Source organism: Aedes albopictus, chromosome 2 (assembly GCF_035046485.1).
Source record: "Aedes albopictus strain Foshan chromosome 2, AalbF5, whole genome shotgun sequence".
Lineage (NCBI taxonomy): Eukaryota > Metazoa > Arthropoda > Insecta > Diptera > Culicidae > Aedes > Aedes albopictus.
This window is the reverse complement of record NC_085137.1, coordinates 70924014-70940833: the sequence shown is the minus strand read 5'-3', so window position 1 is coordinate 70940833 and position 16820 is coordinate 70924014. Positions and strand designations below refer to the sequence as shown.

At 36.4% G+C, this 16820-nt stretch overlaps 1 protein-coding gene and 1 long non-coding RNA gene across 10 annotated transcripts in view; both read left to right on the top strand.

Annotated features, from left to right (window-relative positions):
• The window catches only part of LOC109423958 (aryl hydrocarbon receptor nuclear translocator homolog), a 747249-nt gene that overhangs the window by 138777 nt on the left and 591652 nt on the right, over positions 1-16820 (top strand). For 2 of the 9 annotated variants that reach the window (XM_062849868.1, XM_062849866.1), the window contains exon 1: positions 2866-3339. The exons of 2 other annotated variants lie outside the window; for them this stretch is intronic. The gene's annotated coding sequence lies outside the window, so the exon portion shown is untranslated. Of the gene's footprint in view, positions 1-2862; positions 3340-16820 lie in introns of those variants that run through there. 5 more of the 9 variants (XM_062849872.1, XM_062849869.1, XM_062849867.1 and 2 more) reach the window with 5 other exon arrangements.
• LOC134287629 (uncharacterized) overlaps positions 1-16820 on the top strand; it is an 87611-nt gene that overhangs the window by 51159 nt on the left and 19632 nt on the right. The gene's annotated exons all lie outside the window — the stretch shown is intronic.

Genomic DNA, 16820 nt, shown 5'->3' with positions numbered 1-16820 from the left:
TCAAAATGATACTTTTAAGGTGAAGATATTACGAAGCCACAGCTCGAATTTTCAAGAGCACAAATCTAGAAAACCGTATGTCGGATTGCGCTGAAAATTTGATCGATTGGTTACCCGCTGGTGGTGACTAATCGATCTTTTCAGCGTAATACGATATTCGGTTCTTCAGATTTGTGCTCTTAAACATTTGAGCTGTGGCTTCGTCATATCTTCACCTTAAATGTTTCTAATGAGCGTTTTGAGATGGTAACAATACATTAGTGTTGTATTGGTGAAATTGAAAGGAAATTGTCATATCATTAAATCATAATATGGAAATAATGAAAAAATATTCGAAGGCACACGGTGAATGGAGCCCCCACGGTGAATGGCGCCTTGACGGTATTAAAAAAAATCTTCCTTTTTTGTAGAAAAACAAGCATAACTCATCAGAATTTATGGATTTTAAAATTTTTGCCTGAAAATAATCGTAGTTTTTAAATCTAAAACTTTGTAGAATACGCATGTTGCGTACCCAAGTAACCAACAAGCATTTAAAATAGCATTCCTTCAGCATTATAGTAGTATTTACGACAACGCTTTTAATGCTTATTAGCCGTATATACGCTTTTAGTGCTGCTCAACAGCAGGTTTTGGCGAAATAACGGGCTGTCTTAGTGCTACCCCTTCAGGAACGTCGCTTTAAAATGTCAAAAAAATCGTAACGCCTCGTCGTCGAACAAAACAAAATAAAAATAGATTTACACTTGTTTCTTCTTGCTCTCTTAGCGTTTCCGTTTCTTCCTCCCTTCCCACTCCAGCTCCTGCTCCTGCTTGTTGTACACTTTTTTGCTTGTTTAGTAGCATTTGGGATTTGAACTTATGATCCAGAGATGACTAATTAAATTTGTGCTGCTTTCACGCTGCAGGGAACGCTACATATGTAGCAATGTGGTGTGCTAAATATATCCCCAATATAATGAATGACTTGAATGCGGCTCCAATTCCAAACATAAAAACAAATTGTTTTCGAAGAGATATTTTCTTTCGCATAAAGCATTTTCCTTCCCTTTTCGATCTACATCATATTCCCCTTCCCTCTTTCGATCTATAACTTATTATACGCCCAAGAAACTGGATCCTTCCGCGCACTTCCGAAGCAATGTGAAACGGTAACTTTTGGATGTCCGTGCTCTCAATTAAAACTAGCTACAGCAATGTTTCCGCCGGTGATTTCTGATGGGAGGGAAAAACAAATATGCAACTCAGGTCCAAATTTGTCAACAAAGGTTAATACCATGTAAAAGAGACGGCATGAGCTGTCAAATGCATAACATATCTTCCATGCTCTTTGCTCGTAGCATTTACAGAGCCTTTAAAAAGCATTTTTATTGCTTCCGAGCGAAAACATCTCAGGCAGTCGAAATGCTAATTAAAAGCTCAACGCTTCTAAGCAGCATAGCTTATGCTAATTCAAAGCAGCTATGCATTCGAACTGCGGCTTATTCAAATGCTTAGTGGTTACCTGGGTAGTGTTTAAAACAAAAAAAGTTATTTTGAAAAAATCGTATTTTTGTCGAAGTCGGTGTCTTCGGCAAAGTTTCTAATAGAATGATGATAAACTTTCTGGAATATTGCATGAAAACTGAAAATGTTAAAAAAAATCTTTTGATATTTTTCGGGACCACTCGAATTTCAATATAGATCAAATATTTACAATTAATAGTAACAATATTGCTGATGAGTGAAGACACTTAACCTCTAAAACATCACCTTAATGGTCAAATTAATTAATAACCTCATAAACTCATGATCTGGCCCAGTGTTCAGTGCTCAAATGTCATTTCGACATATCTAGATTCAATAACTTTCAACAACTTATTTCAGAAGCTGACCCTGACCAAGAATGTCATTTAAAACCGCACTCACTTTAATATTTTGAAATTTGGAAATAGTGCGGGTGTTCCATGACTTCTACAAGTAGTCTAGCCGCACAAGTGTTTCATATGCCATATTTTCAGGATCCGCTTCTGAAATGAGCTGTAGGTTATTGTATATAGATATGTCGAATTGACATTTTTTAGCACTGATTGTATACATACTATGATTTTATCGTATTTTTTTTTCTACTGAGAATTTTCACTTATACAACTGATTTTTTTTTCAGGAATTCTTCCATAATTTCTGGAAAATCTTTAATGAATTTGATAAATAATTATAATGTTAAGGAATTCTGTCAAGAACCCAAGGTTAATTACATCAGATGTATTGCTAATTTTTCGGCAAGTAAACTTTCGAAGCACAGTTTCTCCAACCCCTCAAACGCAAACCTGGCGCCGCCCCTGATGCCTCCTCGCAAAGGGTTGTTACTTATGGAAAAACCTTCCTTTACATTCTTCGCTTCAGCTTGATTGTTCGTTCTCGCTTCTCGCTAGCCTAGAGTGGATTTGCTTACCTGGTGTTTTCTTCACTCATCGTTTGGTTCGCCGTGAGAGAGCCACAAAGCAGTGAGAGTTTGCATCGGTCCGTCCAAGTTCCAAGTCCAAACGAGGGGTTGAATAGCAGTGTTTTTGACGTTTTCCGTTTGTTGCGAGAGAATGAGTGATGATAATCCATTATGGTGGTTGGTCGCGTGAGGATGCGCCGCCGAAATGCAGCAAACAAACGGTCAGACCAGGATGGATGCAGTTTGTTATCTCGCGAGAGAGAGCGCGAGAGCGATGCACAGTGAGTGCTGTTCAGAGCGAGGGATAAAAAACGGTTGCACCGCGAGCTCTCGGTCGATCATCGGAGGTGGAGAGCGAGGAGCGTTCGCTCTCTCTCTCGAGTGCGCGGGCGGTGAGTGAGCGGGCGTTTGACGGCCATCGGGGGGCGTTCGGTTTTTCAGTGAGTAAGAAGCATTCGTCGTGAACGGACGTTATCTTAGACCGAGAGTTCGTGTGTGTTGTGGCGCAGTGGAGAATTCTGTCTCGAGAGTGAGCGAAAGTTTTTTTTTTCTTTCTGATTTTTGATGTGTGATCGGTTGTTAGGAAAACTCTCGCACTAGCACAGTTGTTGAAATAGTGGAGTCGAGTCGGTCGGTAATCGGAAAAATCGTGAAAATCCTCACACAGGATTGTCAGAGCCGCAGGAATACCTACTACGTGTATGTGGAGGTGCTAGTGTGCGTTCGGCGTCAAAAGGGGAGCAGATTTTTTGCTCCGTGGAGGAGCTGAAACGCGCGATTGATAGTTTTTAATTCGCGTATCGGTTGTTTTCCGACTTTTTTCCGGTCAGTTGTTGATCCCAAGTGTGTGACACATAGTATCTACGGTGTTTGACGTAGAGTGTGGAAAATCTGCTCCGGTAACTCGATTGATGGTTTGTGTGCAGTTTTTTTTTTTCTGTTGGGGAGTGAAGCAGGATCGAAATAAAAAAGAACGGAGCTGTCTGGATTTGGATGAAGTGGAAAAATCGCGGTGTCGATTTTTCATATCTCACTGTGTTATTTTTTTTTTTCTGGTGTTCTACGTTGCTGCTGCTGCTACTGCTACTGCTATGCTACAATGCTACGGCTTACCGAAGAACGAGGTCCTTGACAGGAGGTGAACTAATGTGTGTGTTGGTGGTGGCGACCAACAAGAGTGAATATAGTTTTTTTTTCGGTGTTTTTTTTTATTTGGTGGAATATGGTGTTGTGGCAGCCAACAGCCAGCGGTTATATTTTGGAGAAGTTTTCACGTGGAACACGTGTCTGTCGTCGGTGGTGGCCGGTGACGTGATGGCGGTGGTCGTGGTTGTTGTGCTGGTTTGGTATTGAAGCAGTCAGTCAGTGCCGGATATTCTGTTATTTTTTTCGTCGTCGTTTCCTTCGCTCCGTTGTCTGGGTGGGTGGAAGTAACCTTAACATTAGAGTAAATAGACATTCTCGTAAATATTTTCTGCGCCTTTCATCGAGCGAAATACGTTTCGCCGTCCTAGACTGGAGACTTGCGGAACCTACGTATTATCCTTGTTTCATACTATGGTTGTTCAATGCGGACATGAAAGGAATTTTGAAGCTTTAAAAAATGTGGATTAACATGCTAGGTTTTATCAAAGCTTTAAGAAATTTAAATTATTGTTCTTCAAACTAATAATGGCATCTACATAATCATGTGAAACTCGTTTATGTTTTGCGTTTATGTGTTAGTTCTCGAGCCACTTGATTCATCACAACTCAACATGAGAACAATTTCATGTTAAGGAGTTAGGGCTGTATAATAGCTTCATTAGGCCATTGTTAAAACCATCATTGCAAACCTTTGTAATTTGGGACTTCATTAAATTAGTTCTGAACGATGTTAAAGGATCCATAGTCAATCTGGTCACAGGTTTGCGATGAGAAGCCTTTCTGAAATCACCCTTCCTTTTGTTAGCCTGCAAATACTCGATAAAACTCTTATAAAACTTGTTTTTTTGAAAAACTGCTCTCAGACCCAAATTATTTCATTCGTGTGGTACATTATGTAGTGAAAGTTATAATATAGTTTGATGGAAAACACAGAAATCAAATGAAGTGATAATTAGTTGACACATCAAAATTTTCCGGCATAAAAGCAGAACAAACCTTCCGTAAATCATACAGTGATGTCGATGAATATTTGAGACTTGCATCAATGCTTACATTCAAATACTATGTGTCAAAACGCTGAGTTCATGAAATTCCGTGCTTGGATTTCTACAAAATCAACAGTGTTTTTTGTATTATCTACGCTTACGAATAATCATTCAGTGCTGTGTTTTTTCGCGATACTCTGCGGTTCTGCTTGCAATGGAGAAAAAAGAATTACTATTTTAAAAATTTTCAACAATCGTAGTGACAAAAAGGCCTAAGAAATTTTTATCTCTTCGAAGTTGATCGTTTCTCCGACGGCTCTAGCATCGGTCGCCATCTAGTGAATCGTAGTATCTAGGTCGGCCATGTGCTTTTGCCATAATGATTGGTAGTACTGCAAGTGTGTAACCAGCAATCCACTCGCAGCCTACTATGATCCCATCCAGTCGCAAAAGAACCCCGCAGAAAATAAAAACGTCCAATTTTTATCTGCTTTAATTTTAATTTATTTTTGCATTTTAAGTCACCCATCAAGGTGTCCAATGCATTCGGGGGGACTCTTTTTGAGCGGGGTTGCGGCATGAAACGGAAGTGGAAGAGGCTTAATGAAATTTAAATTAAAAATTAAATAAATTGCATTACCCTTTACACTGCAACAGCAACAGCGAGTGTCTCTCTGTCGCCTCTCTTCCACCTTTTTGATCCAACCTACCGAACGGGGTGCATTTGTGTGAAAGTACGGGCATTTGTTCGTCGTTTGTTTGATGGAATAGCCTCTTATTGCGATCATTCTCTACTACCTATATGCATAGATTGTGCGAGGATAGTGTGCTGTGATAAATTTGGTCTCTTTTTGCGATAAGCAGGGAATTAATTGCGACTGTCCAGTGCCAGTGCAGTGTAAAGGGCATTGCGTGAGCTGTTGCTGCATGATGGTGTCATACCCGGCGAATTTTGAAAATGTGAATGAATTGATTTTGATTGTGGTGGAAATAAATGCACAATCGTAATGCAAACATTTTCACTGTGTTTGTAGATTTATGTCCGAGTGTAAAACTTGCTTTGAACAAAGCTCAAGTGAGCAAAATACCGACACTGCCTACCAGATTGCATGGAGTCACCAAATGAACTATCGTCGCCGAGATTGGTAAAAAAATGTTGCAATTTCAACGAGTGAAACGATATGGAACTATTAATTGGTGAGCTCGTTCTATGTTATAATATATTCATCCTTCAGATTTTAGAAATCATTTCAAAACTATTGAATTCATTAACAAATCTCAGAGTATATTTAGATTCTGAAAGCTGTGGATGGTTAAATGTAGACAAACAACAAATTGAATAGATTTTTTTTCCAAAAAATACTGTTGTGCTTAATTATGACTACAGAGAGTAACGCTTTTAGTGATACCTGTTTTGGTTTAAGCTATCCGTCAGATATCTTGCAGTGTTTTACTAATACATCGCATGTCACACACCTAATGACAAATCTTTCTTTCAAAATGCCCGAATAATTAAACGTAGGAAATTCGTTCTAATAGGGTCTTGTACTATTTGGGCAGGTTCATCTATTTTGGGCACTTGCCGTTATAACTAAGTCAATTTTACACCTAACAACCTAATTTTTGGTACACGGTGAGATACGTACAGCATCTAACCCTATTGGTATGAAATTGACTTATTTACAGCCGCAAGTGCCCAAATTAGGTACACCTGTCGGAGTGGTAGAAGACCCTATCTGTAGAAATTTATAAGATACTAGCTGTACCCGGCAAACTTTGTCTTGCCTACAGCGTTTTTGACGTTTTAAGTTTCTAGCCAAGAACCAAGTCCCCGGTCAAAATGTATGGAAAATCGATTATCAAAAACTCTCAAATTTTCCATGTTTTTTGCCTCATAAACCTTCCTTGGGTGAAAACTAACAAAACAAAACTAAGACGATCAAAATCGGACCTTCCGTTCGCAAGTTATGCGCGGTCCCACGTATGCCCCTACATTTTTATATATATACTAGCTGTACCCGGCAAACTTTGTCTTGCCTACTGCGTTTTTTGACGTTTCAAGTCCCTAGTCAAGTCCAAGTCCCCGTTCAAAATGCACGAAAACCCGATTTTTAAAAAACTCTCTATTTTTCCATGTTCTTTGTCTCATAAACCTTCCTTGGGTGAAAACTAACAGAACAAAACTCAAACGACCCGAATCGGACCATCCGTTCGCAAGTTATGCGCGGTCCCACGTATGCCACTGCATTTTTATATATATAGATAGATTGTCTGCAGAAATTTATGGCAAAATTTTAGGTTTGCGAAGTATCTGAGTAGAATGGAATAGACATTGTAGACATTCCTTGAAATAAATCTGTAGAAACACAGAAAAAAAAATATTCATGTAAAATTCAGCGAAAAATCATGCACATAAAAGGGAATGCTAGAGTTAGTGCATATTTACATGAGATATCATGTAAAATTACGTTACGTTCGTGCAAATTTCTGCTAATAGTCGCGTGACTGGTTGGTGTCCATGATGGTTTACGCGATGGTTGGCGGAAATTTACACGATGGTAATGTAATTTTACATTATATGTAATGTAAAAGTGCGCTTACTCTAGCATTCCCTTTATGTGCATGATATCTCGCTGAATTTTAATTACATATTTTTTTCTGTGAAGCTTTGTTTGAGTTTATCAAATAATTTCATGAAAATCCAGGTTAATTTTTGAATTTTTGATGAAAGAACACATTTTTGAACTTAAGAGGAAAAATTCGGGAAAATTTTATAAATTTCTTAAAATTTGAACAACATTTGATTTCAACTCCTGCAAGACACCCTCCCTGCCCAGAAGAAATCGGCGGAGTTCAAACGATAAGTTCGAATTGATAGGGCTTTAGAATTCAACCAGAAAGTAGAATTTTTTAAAATCATTCCACTGATTCCTGTAGAACGCCATTTAAAATTTATTTAAAGGATTCGCCAAAAACTCAATTTTTCATTATAAATTCAACAGATGCCCTTTTTCGATGTTGGTTTCAGACAATTTCTTAATGAATGTCACCATTATTTTTATAAACATCTGTAGAAACTTTGGAAAAAATTGAAGCTGAGTGCTTTTCAAACATTTTCAAAATTTGTTTTATAGAATTCTCGTATGTTTTCATTGGAATTTGCTCATGAAATTTTTCGGATTTTTTTAAATTATTTATGTTTTAACTTGCTGTGGTGGAATCTTAAAAATCTCCACAAACTTTCTTGATACTTTCCTTTTTTTTAATTTTATTTCAACGGTTTTGAATTAGTTGAAATGGCTTGAAAAATCGTTTACTGGAGTTTTTTTTTCTCTCGAAAACTTGAATAAATAATACTACCAGAATGCATCCAGGAATTCCTCTTCAGGTTTGTGAATGCATTTCCTAATTTTATTTAATTCGGTTTCCATACACAATTAGAGGAAGGAATTTATTTTGCCCTGGTTTTTCAAAATTTCGTTTAAAAATGGTTTTTGTATAACTGAAAAACATTTTCACCCGGGAAAAACTCAGAAGATACCTTGAACCTTCCCCTAAATGTGCATGGAGACTGATCCGTAGCTTAATTAAATATCAAAAACCAAAAAATGACGACATGCAGACCTCTCAATTCCCGCCATTTTTCCTTAGAAATATTCACCTGATTATTGGATGGCCCAAACTTTTCAACTGTAATAGAATAATTGGGATTTTTTAATGTGTAAATTGTGGTGATTTATGAATGAAATAGAAACAATCATATCTTCAAGGTGTCCAAAACGCAATTTTTGAAGACATCAAACACCATTTTAAGATATGCTCAATAGACTTAAAAATATCAGCAAACTAAATTTCAATTGTTCAGGAAATAAAACATACAAAATTGCTCAAACTACACGTCGCCAAAGAGATTTGAAGAGGTCCTTAAAGTCATTGTTGGACCATAATTAAATTTTTCAAGTTCAATCTAATAAACTTCTCAAACCAACTGACCATCGAATTGATACTTGGCGAGTCAAAATATCTGTTAAACAATTTATTAAATTGTTTCTTATGAAATTCCTAGAACTGTCCTGAAATAATCTGGTTGCTTATCGACTGTAGGTATGAATGGGTATAGGGATTCTCCCGGCTGCAAAAGCCGAGAGAATGCCTATACCTGTCCTGAAATAGTTTTCTAAAAACTTGCAACTTCTTGCAAGAAACCTAACAAAGTTTCTATAAAACATTGCTATTTGATTTCTGAAGAAATTTCTAACAGATTGTCCGTACAGATTCCCCGTAGAATTTGCTGGTGAAATTCTTTGGGAAATTCCTGAAAGATGAAGTTTTTGGAAACATTTTCGACAGGATTTTTCTTATTAAAAATTCCGGTAAATGTTGTTCCATGGATTTCCTGGTATTTAACTGCGAAATTTCTGCGGAAAATATTTGAAATATGGTTACTGAAATAATTCTGGATATTTTAATATTAAGGCGAAACTGGAAGCATTTCCTAATTTTTTTGGTTTTTGATTTTTCATTAAATATCAATGCATGTATACTCAAAATCGGTTTTCGTACTCATGTAGAGTATAGATCGAGGTATCTTCTGATTTTTTTTTCGTGGTTTAAAACGTTTTCCATTTTTGCAGAGACCATTTTTTTGCAAAGTTTTGCTTAAAAATAGTTTTTGCAAAGCGAAAATCATTTTCCACCAGGAAAAACCTTCAGGAGATATTTTGAAAATACTGCTACGTTATTAAAAAAAAAATCATAAACCAAAAAATGAGGAAATGCATCCAGTTTCGTCCAAACTTATTTTTTATTATATTTTTTTCTCAAATATTTTTCTAATTGAGCATAAATTTTTACTGTGTAACTCGCACAAACTCTTATACTTCAAATGTACTTTGGAAAAAAAAAATCTCAAATGTTTTTTTTTTCGTACTGACAAAAAAATACAAATCTTCATAAAATTTCAAAAATTTTGCTAAAATTTATGGAGATTGCCCCATATACTCACCAATATCTTGACTTCCATCAATCTGTCGTAAAAATGGTGTTCAGATGATCGAAGCACGTATCAGTTTCATATTTGTACAAGAAGATTAGAACTTGTTTACTGCATCGCAAGATATTTAAATTTTAGTAAATTCAATATTCTACTGTTCCACTTAAATTTTTTGAATCACATATTCATTAAAAATTTTGTTCGTTGATAGAAGCTTATGGCTTTCGTTTTATTTGTTAACTAGTGCATTTATTTTAAAATTTCCTCTTCATTTTTTTTTTGAATAAAAAACGTCATCAGCAAATATTTTGGGAATTTCAATGTGTTAGGTTTTTATTTCTAAAACCTTTACGAATTTCTTGACACCTGCATGGAACTTGTTATTTTATTAATAACAGAATTACACCTGGAAAATATTCCGGGAGTTCATCGAAAATTCACAAACACATTTTCTAAAAAAAAAACATAAATTTTGAAAACTACTCAAGCCCTAAATCAATTAGTCAGAAAAGAACACCGGTTTTTATTGGAAATTTTTTGTATAGCAAAATATGTTTGTCAAGAATAAAAGACAGACGATTAGAATATTCATTTAATTTATTGGAAAAAAAAAATAGTCATCTAATATTTTTTACATCGAAGCTGTTCAAAAAAATTAGAAAGTGGAAAAAAAATAAAAAAAAAACAAGGATGGCTTTGGGAATTCTTTGCAGTTTCTTCGTCATGATTTGTTCTTACATTTTTGTTCGGTTTTAGAAAATACTCCGTGACAAAGAGCACGATCAATTAGAAAATTTCAAAACTCTGCGGAAAAATCTTTAACCTTCAAGGGTATTTTTTGTGTCTTTGGAAAAAGGCGCAACGTCTCTGAATTTCTTTAAGAGGCCGTTCATAATCTAAGTGAATACACTTAGATCAAAGTCCACGTTTCCACAAATTCAGTAATTTCTGAATGGACAAAGATTTTTGAAGGGAATAGAAAGAGATATGTGAAATCTACAATGTAACGGGTGGCCACTAAATAACGGGAATGCTTTGAATGTGCTCTTAAAAATATATGATCTTTAAAAATGGCAATCTGAATTTAACTATCATAAAGGTTTAATAATGTACTTTCATGGAAAATATAAAATTTAAGAAAATTGAACGTAGTAATTTGTACAGTATTTTTTTGCAGTGATGTTGGAGCAACTGCTTTGTACGACTTTTCAGAGTTTACTTTCACGCATTTTCCGCGTCTGTGAAATCGTTGGTTGAAATCAATGGTTTCTCAGCTACCTTTAGCATCTACACACTCAAACAGTAATAAGAAAAAATGGGGATACTGACTTGTTTTTTTTTTTGCTTCGGTTGCAGCCTTTTCCTGTAAATGACATTTATAGAAATTTCCAAAAAATGCTATTTTTCTGTATCACCGAAACGTGTCGATGTAATTTGTGCACTGCGGTTCATTGTTGAACTTTTTTTGTGCTATTTTTTTTATAACGAACCATTTACATGTTGTTCAATGTGTAAATGTGATTTGATGTAAATATTTGTTATTTAACAAGGCATTCTATTGATTTATCCAGCCCATGTCACAAAAGAAGATTTTATTATGTGAAATGATATCATGCTTATTGGTTTTGCTAGTTTTCCTCTATTTCCTTCAGGATCTGTTTCTTGGGATGCCAAAATGTGGAATTCATTCAAAACCGGGCGGGTTCTAGTTTTATAATGGTTTACTATTAACTTTTTTTTACGGTTGTTTTGAGCAATCAGTAGAGCCGTCCAAGGCGTTTTGGTAGTGCTTCCTGTTTCAATGTCGTTTTCTGCAGAACAGAATAAGTTGACACAAAATAAAAAATACGCTGACTTTGTGGATAGATAGACGATGGTTTTGTCTAAAAAATGTTTACTCTATGGACGCTTCTATTGTTTTTAATCAGCTGCCAAAAGCATTCCCGTTATTTAGTGGCCACCCGTTAAACAACGTGGTGGTTTGTAAACATCCCACGAAACACCATCTTTTAACACCACGAATTTCGAAAGCTTTTCTGAATATTGCACTGCCTGAATAAAGCCTTGGAGGGCAGTCTAAAGAGATTGCTATGGATAAAGACTTTATCCAAAGTTTTCAAGGGGCCCCATATTACCATAAGTATTTATGTTGGGTTTGAGAACCTCCTCAAATCTATTTGACCTTAACCCTTTAAAACCCAACCCCGCCTTATGAATTGGTATAATTTGAGCATTTTTGTATATTTTTCATTCCTAAGCCATCAAAACTTTTATAACACTGGCTGATCATTGTATTAGAGTAAAAGAGTGTAGTGGAGTTGAATACAATCAAAAATGATGTTTCTCAAAGTTACACGGAAAATTGAATTTTTCTGAAAAAAAAAAACGATAATCATAAAATCTCCAAATGTTTTAATCTTAACAAATCCCTAATAGGCTCCTAAGAAAAATATGAAATTTTAGGGATGTTATTGTTATTATTTATTTATTTTGAACTAGAAATAAAAAAACCTTTGAGTGATTTCCTTTCGAAATCTTTCTCAAAAAGGCACAAAATCTCTTCATCTTTTCCAAAAACGTTATATGTAATAAATTATTTAATACTAAATCCTCTTGCGGAAGTGCTCCATATCTGACCCAGAATCCTGGAACGTCCGAGTTATCCAGAATAGTAATCATCAAAGAATCCAAATTTTGGAGCCTGAAAAAAAAAACAAGAGCAGAATCAAAAAGAAAAGGAGATTTCTCGCAAAAAGTTGTACAATATTTTTAAAATAGGAGAACATTTGTTACCAAGAATATCTCGAACAGATTCAGGAATAGATGGATTCGAATTTTTTAAAGCACTGACAAATTTACTTCTGGTATGAACAAATTTTGAGCAAGAAAACACGATGTGATCAATATGTTCTTAAAAATCTCCACATTCACTTAAATTTGAGTCTTCTACTTTGAAATTAATAAAAACACGCGACAGGATTTCTTTTATTAGATATGTTTTCGTATAGAAAAGTGGACGATTGTGCGCGAAAGTTAGTGTTTATTGATCCATTGTCAAATCACAGCACCAACCATAGATGACTCCCAGAATGACAATGTACCCTTCTCTAATCAAGCAAAAAATCCTTCCTGAGACAAACGTGGAGATGCAGCGATTCGCGGTCTTTATAACAACGTTTGTCTTACTAACATTCCCTCCCATCTTCGGTGACCACAAGGACGTGGCCAGCGCCGTTTTTGACCTTACTAAAGTTAAGAGCTCTCGAACAGTGTACATTGAGAATAGTAAGCTAGTCCCAAACACAGTTTCTTAGTTTTCCAAAACTTTTCTGAAATAGTTTTATAAGAACTGTAAAAGTCTTGCATAAAACCCAACAAAATTTCTATGAAGTATTGTTATCTGACGAAATTTCAAATTTTTATGTAGAATTTGCTAGTAAAATTCATTGGAGAATTAATGGTAGACGAAGTTTTCGGAAACACTTTCGGCAGTAGTTTTCTTTTTTTTTTTAATTCCGGGAAATGTCACTCCATAGATTTCCTGGTTTTTACCACGAAATTTCTGCGAAACATTTACATTCAACGGGTTTTAGAGCACACTTCGTGACCAAGAGACCGAACTTGAACTTTATTTATTTCTCTAAGCTGATTTTAATTGTAAAATAAAAAAAATCTAGAAATATCGTTAATTTTCAAGTTTAAGTTTTGTGTCTTTAGAGCAAGACGCCACGTCTCTCTGAGAGACCGTTTACAATCTAAGTGAATTTACTTAGATTTAGATCAAAGTTCACACTCCTACAAATTCAATCCTTTTCGATTGGACAAAGGTTATTGACTTGAGGGGAATAGAGGGTACAGGGAATAGGGAACTGCCTGAATAAAGCCTTGGACGGCAATCTAAAGAGATTGCTACGGAAAAGGACTCTATCTATAGTTTTCAAGGGAGTATTTTTGTATTTTTTTTCATTCCTGAGCCATAAACACTTTTATATTATTGATATTTAGGATTATTCGGCATATCTCAAAAATTTTACATTAACATTTTTAAATCAATAAAAAAAAATGATGTTTTGGCAACCATTTAGATGTCATTGTTTGTTTTGTATTGAATCGTAACAATTTACATATTTTAAATGCTCACCAATTATTCTATAAAGTAAAAAAATAGTGAAATTGAGCATTCAACATTATTTTCCCTTAAGTTACACGGAAAATAAAATTTTCCTGAATTAAATAAAATAAATATTTCAACAATAATCATAAAATCTCAAAATATTACAATCTTGAAAAATAAATCTATATCCTCAATAGGCTTCCAAGAAAAATATAAAAGTGTAGGGATGTTCCAAATAAAAATTTTATAAATTAAAAAAAAAAAAACAAAATTTACAAAATCGCGAATTGAAAAGAATCACCTTCCAAAACATGTTTATGTCGATTTTAGATGACGAAAAATAGTAAGATCAAAATCAAAAATGGGTTATTAAAGGGTTAATCATTCCTTAGCTTGCTCTTGAACTTGATGGGCTACCTGCAGTTGGTACTAGATGTTTTTTTTGTAGCGTAGCCCTTTTTCTCTTTTTAACCATTCTATTGGTCGATTAGATTCTCCCACACATTTTTTTTTATTCATTTCCATTACACTGTCAAGTTGATATTGATTTGAAGAATTCACACTAAAACACGCGGACAGACTCCTCCAAGGGCAGGATTCGAATTCAAATCTCAAATTCTTATCAAAATGTCAGCGTAACGCGCTCTGATTTGCTTCGCAAGTCCTGGTGTCCTAACCGCCGTCCACCTACCCCCGCATGATCCGCCTGCTCTCTCCCTAATGTGCAATTCAATGTGTGGGAAGACTGGCGTGGGAAGCACAAAGTTGTAATAAAATATAAAGCGCTTCTGGTTGGTAGTGTCTGATGGCTATAGGAATCGTTTTAACCATTAAACAGTGTTGAGAGTCACACTAGGAAATGGAAAAAGCATTTTTGGCAACACTGGTACACAAGGTTGTACCAGAAAGAACCACTACTGAATTGAATATGTATTTTTTTTCCTTTTTTTTTTGTTTATTTTTTTTTAATTTTTTTTCAACGATTATGCGACAATTTCACATGCCCATATGTGTTCGTACGCATGAAACCTTTCTACCTTTCAAATTCAAAATTGGTGAGCTGATGACACTGTTGGTTATTTTTTTACTATTTTTGAAACAAATGAATAATTGAACAGTTAATAATTTCTAGATTATTTGCGGAGCGGATCTGGTGTGATGGTTTAAGCACGTGACTACCACGCCCACGACCGGGGATTGAATCCCACTCCCGACATACTCACAAAATGTGAGTTCTTCCTTCGGAAGGGAAGTAAAACGTGGGTCCCGAGAGGAACTAGCCCAGGGCTAAAAATCTCGAAAAAAGTCAGTGTTTTGTCTCTTCAGGTGACGGAGTCTTCCACGGCGTCTTCGTAGCTTGGAGGGTAGAAGCGACAGTCTAGAGTGAATTGAACCGTGAGTTCGATTCCCACCGGAGCACATGGTAAACTATTTTCTTTGATTTATACATCATCGATGTTTCAAGTTGTGTACGTACAGAAACGTCTACGACTTTGCACTGTATAATCAATGGATGGAAAAGGGGGTATGACGCTAGTAGAAAATTGTTTCCTTCAACTGTGCATTCCACACCGATTTCCCCCAGCAAAGCTGGCCATTCGAACCCAAGTATGTGTGCGAGTGCTCCAGTCAGTCAGTGCATACATAAAGGATTTTTCCCTACTGAGCAAGAATGTAGCAGAAAAAAAAACACAAAATCTGGCGAGAGCAAAAAAAAAGTGCAGCGCAATGCAAGTTTGTACCCCGTGCGCGTTCTTGGCGGCGTTGGTGACGGTGGTGACTCCGCCAAAGACACCAGCCAGCCAGCAGACTGAATGAATCTTCCCTTCTGGTCTGGATGGGGACACGTGTGGGAGCGAGCGAGCGAGCGAGCGGGCCAGTCTGTGATTGAATTCTTCCAGAAGGTGGTACGCGAGCGACCAGCGCATCGTAGTCATGTTGGGACACAGTCAGTGCACTGCTGCACATACCACATGAACGAGCGAACGCAAACGCGCCCGCCGTTCCAAGCCGGGTGTATGCAGATATGCACACAAAAGTGACGAAGTGAAGCATGGGATTTTACTGCTCTTGAGGAAAAACGGATTACGTTTTTTTTTCTATGGCTCGTTCGTCGAAGGAGAGACAACGACGACGACGATGATCGCCACTTGCGATGAACCGGGTGTCGGTATCGGTTCGGTTGGGAGTGGGATCAGAATCGGGTCGGGGGAAGGAACGTTGTTTTGGAGTGCATTCTACTAGTCATTGAAGCGAAAAAGTGTCGCACAGACGCGCCTCGGTGAGTGTTTCTCCGGATGATGGCAGACGGCCGACGCGACCGACCAGCTAGCACTGGAACTGGAATGAACAAAGTGAACGAGAACCAAACGAATCGAAATTGTCAATTTCATGCAAATCAGAACGGTGTGAATGGCGTGCGCTGAACATGGCTGGGAGGAGTAAGATTTGAACTTACATACCGGGGTAGACAATCGTTCAGCCGAGCTTTTTAAAATATTTGTTAGAACTATCATTCATTTATAAGTATTTTTGCATGCTGAGAAAACCTTCTAGATAAATTAGCACATAATTGTGGAGTTAAACAATTTATAAGTTATTTCTTACTATCAAACTATAAAAAGTTGATTACGGAACTTTGCTGCATTTCGTAGCCTTATAAAGTAAGAAAGGTACATTGTCATAAGCTCAATCGTTATCTTAGAATGCATCCAGACCCAAGCAAGATTGCTTTTGAGCAACTCCGTTAACAATTTTGTGTTCAAAAGGCACTGTGGACTTTCTACAGTTTTTTTGTAAGCCCGTTGGTTCACATGAAGAGGCATGTTAGCCATATGAACATCACGAATGTAATGATCGCCAACGCGTCCAATGCATTACATAAGAAATGTCAAACTGATAGGTTTTGAAATGTACCCAGAAGCAAAACTGCAAATCAGCCTTTTTTTTATTATCGAGTAAATACACACTCAAAACAGAATCGCGCTCTCGGAAAAGTCGCGCACAACCGTATGTTCAGCAAAATCTTCATCTGGTACCTCAGCAAAAAAAAAAGTGACGTTTGTTAGTTGACTTTCAGCAAAACGATTGCAGAATCTCAGCAATAAGCTGTCAAAATTGCTGAGAACTCGGAAACATGATTGTTTGTTGATTGCG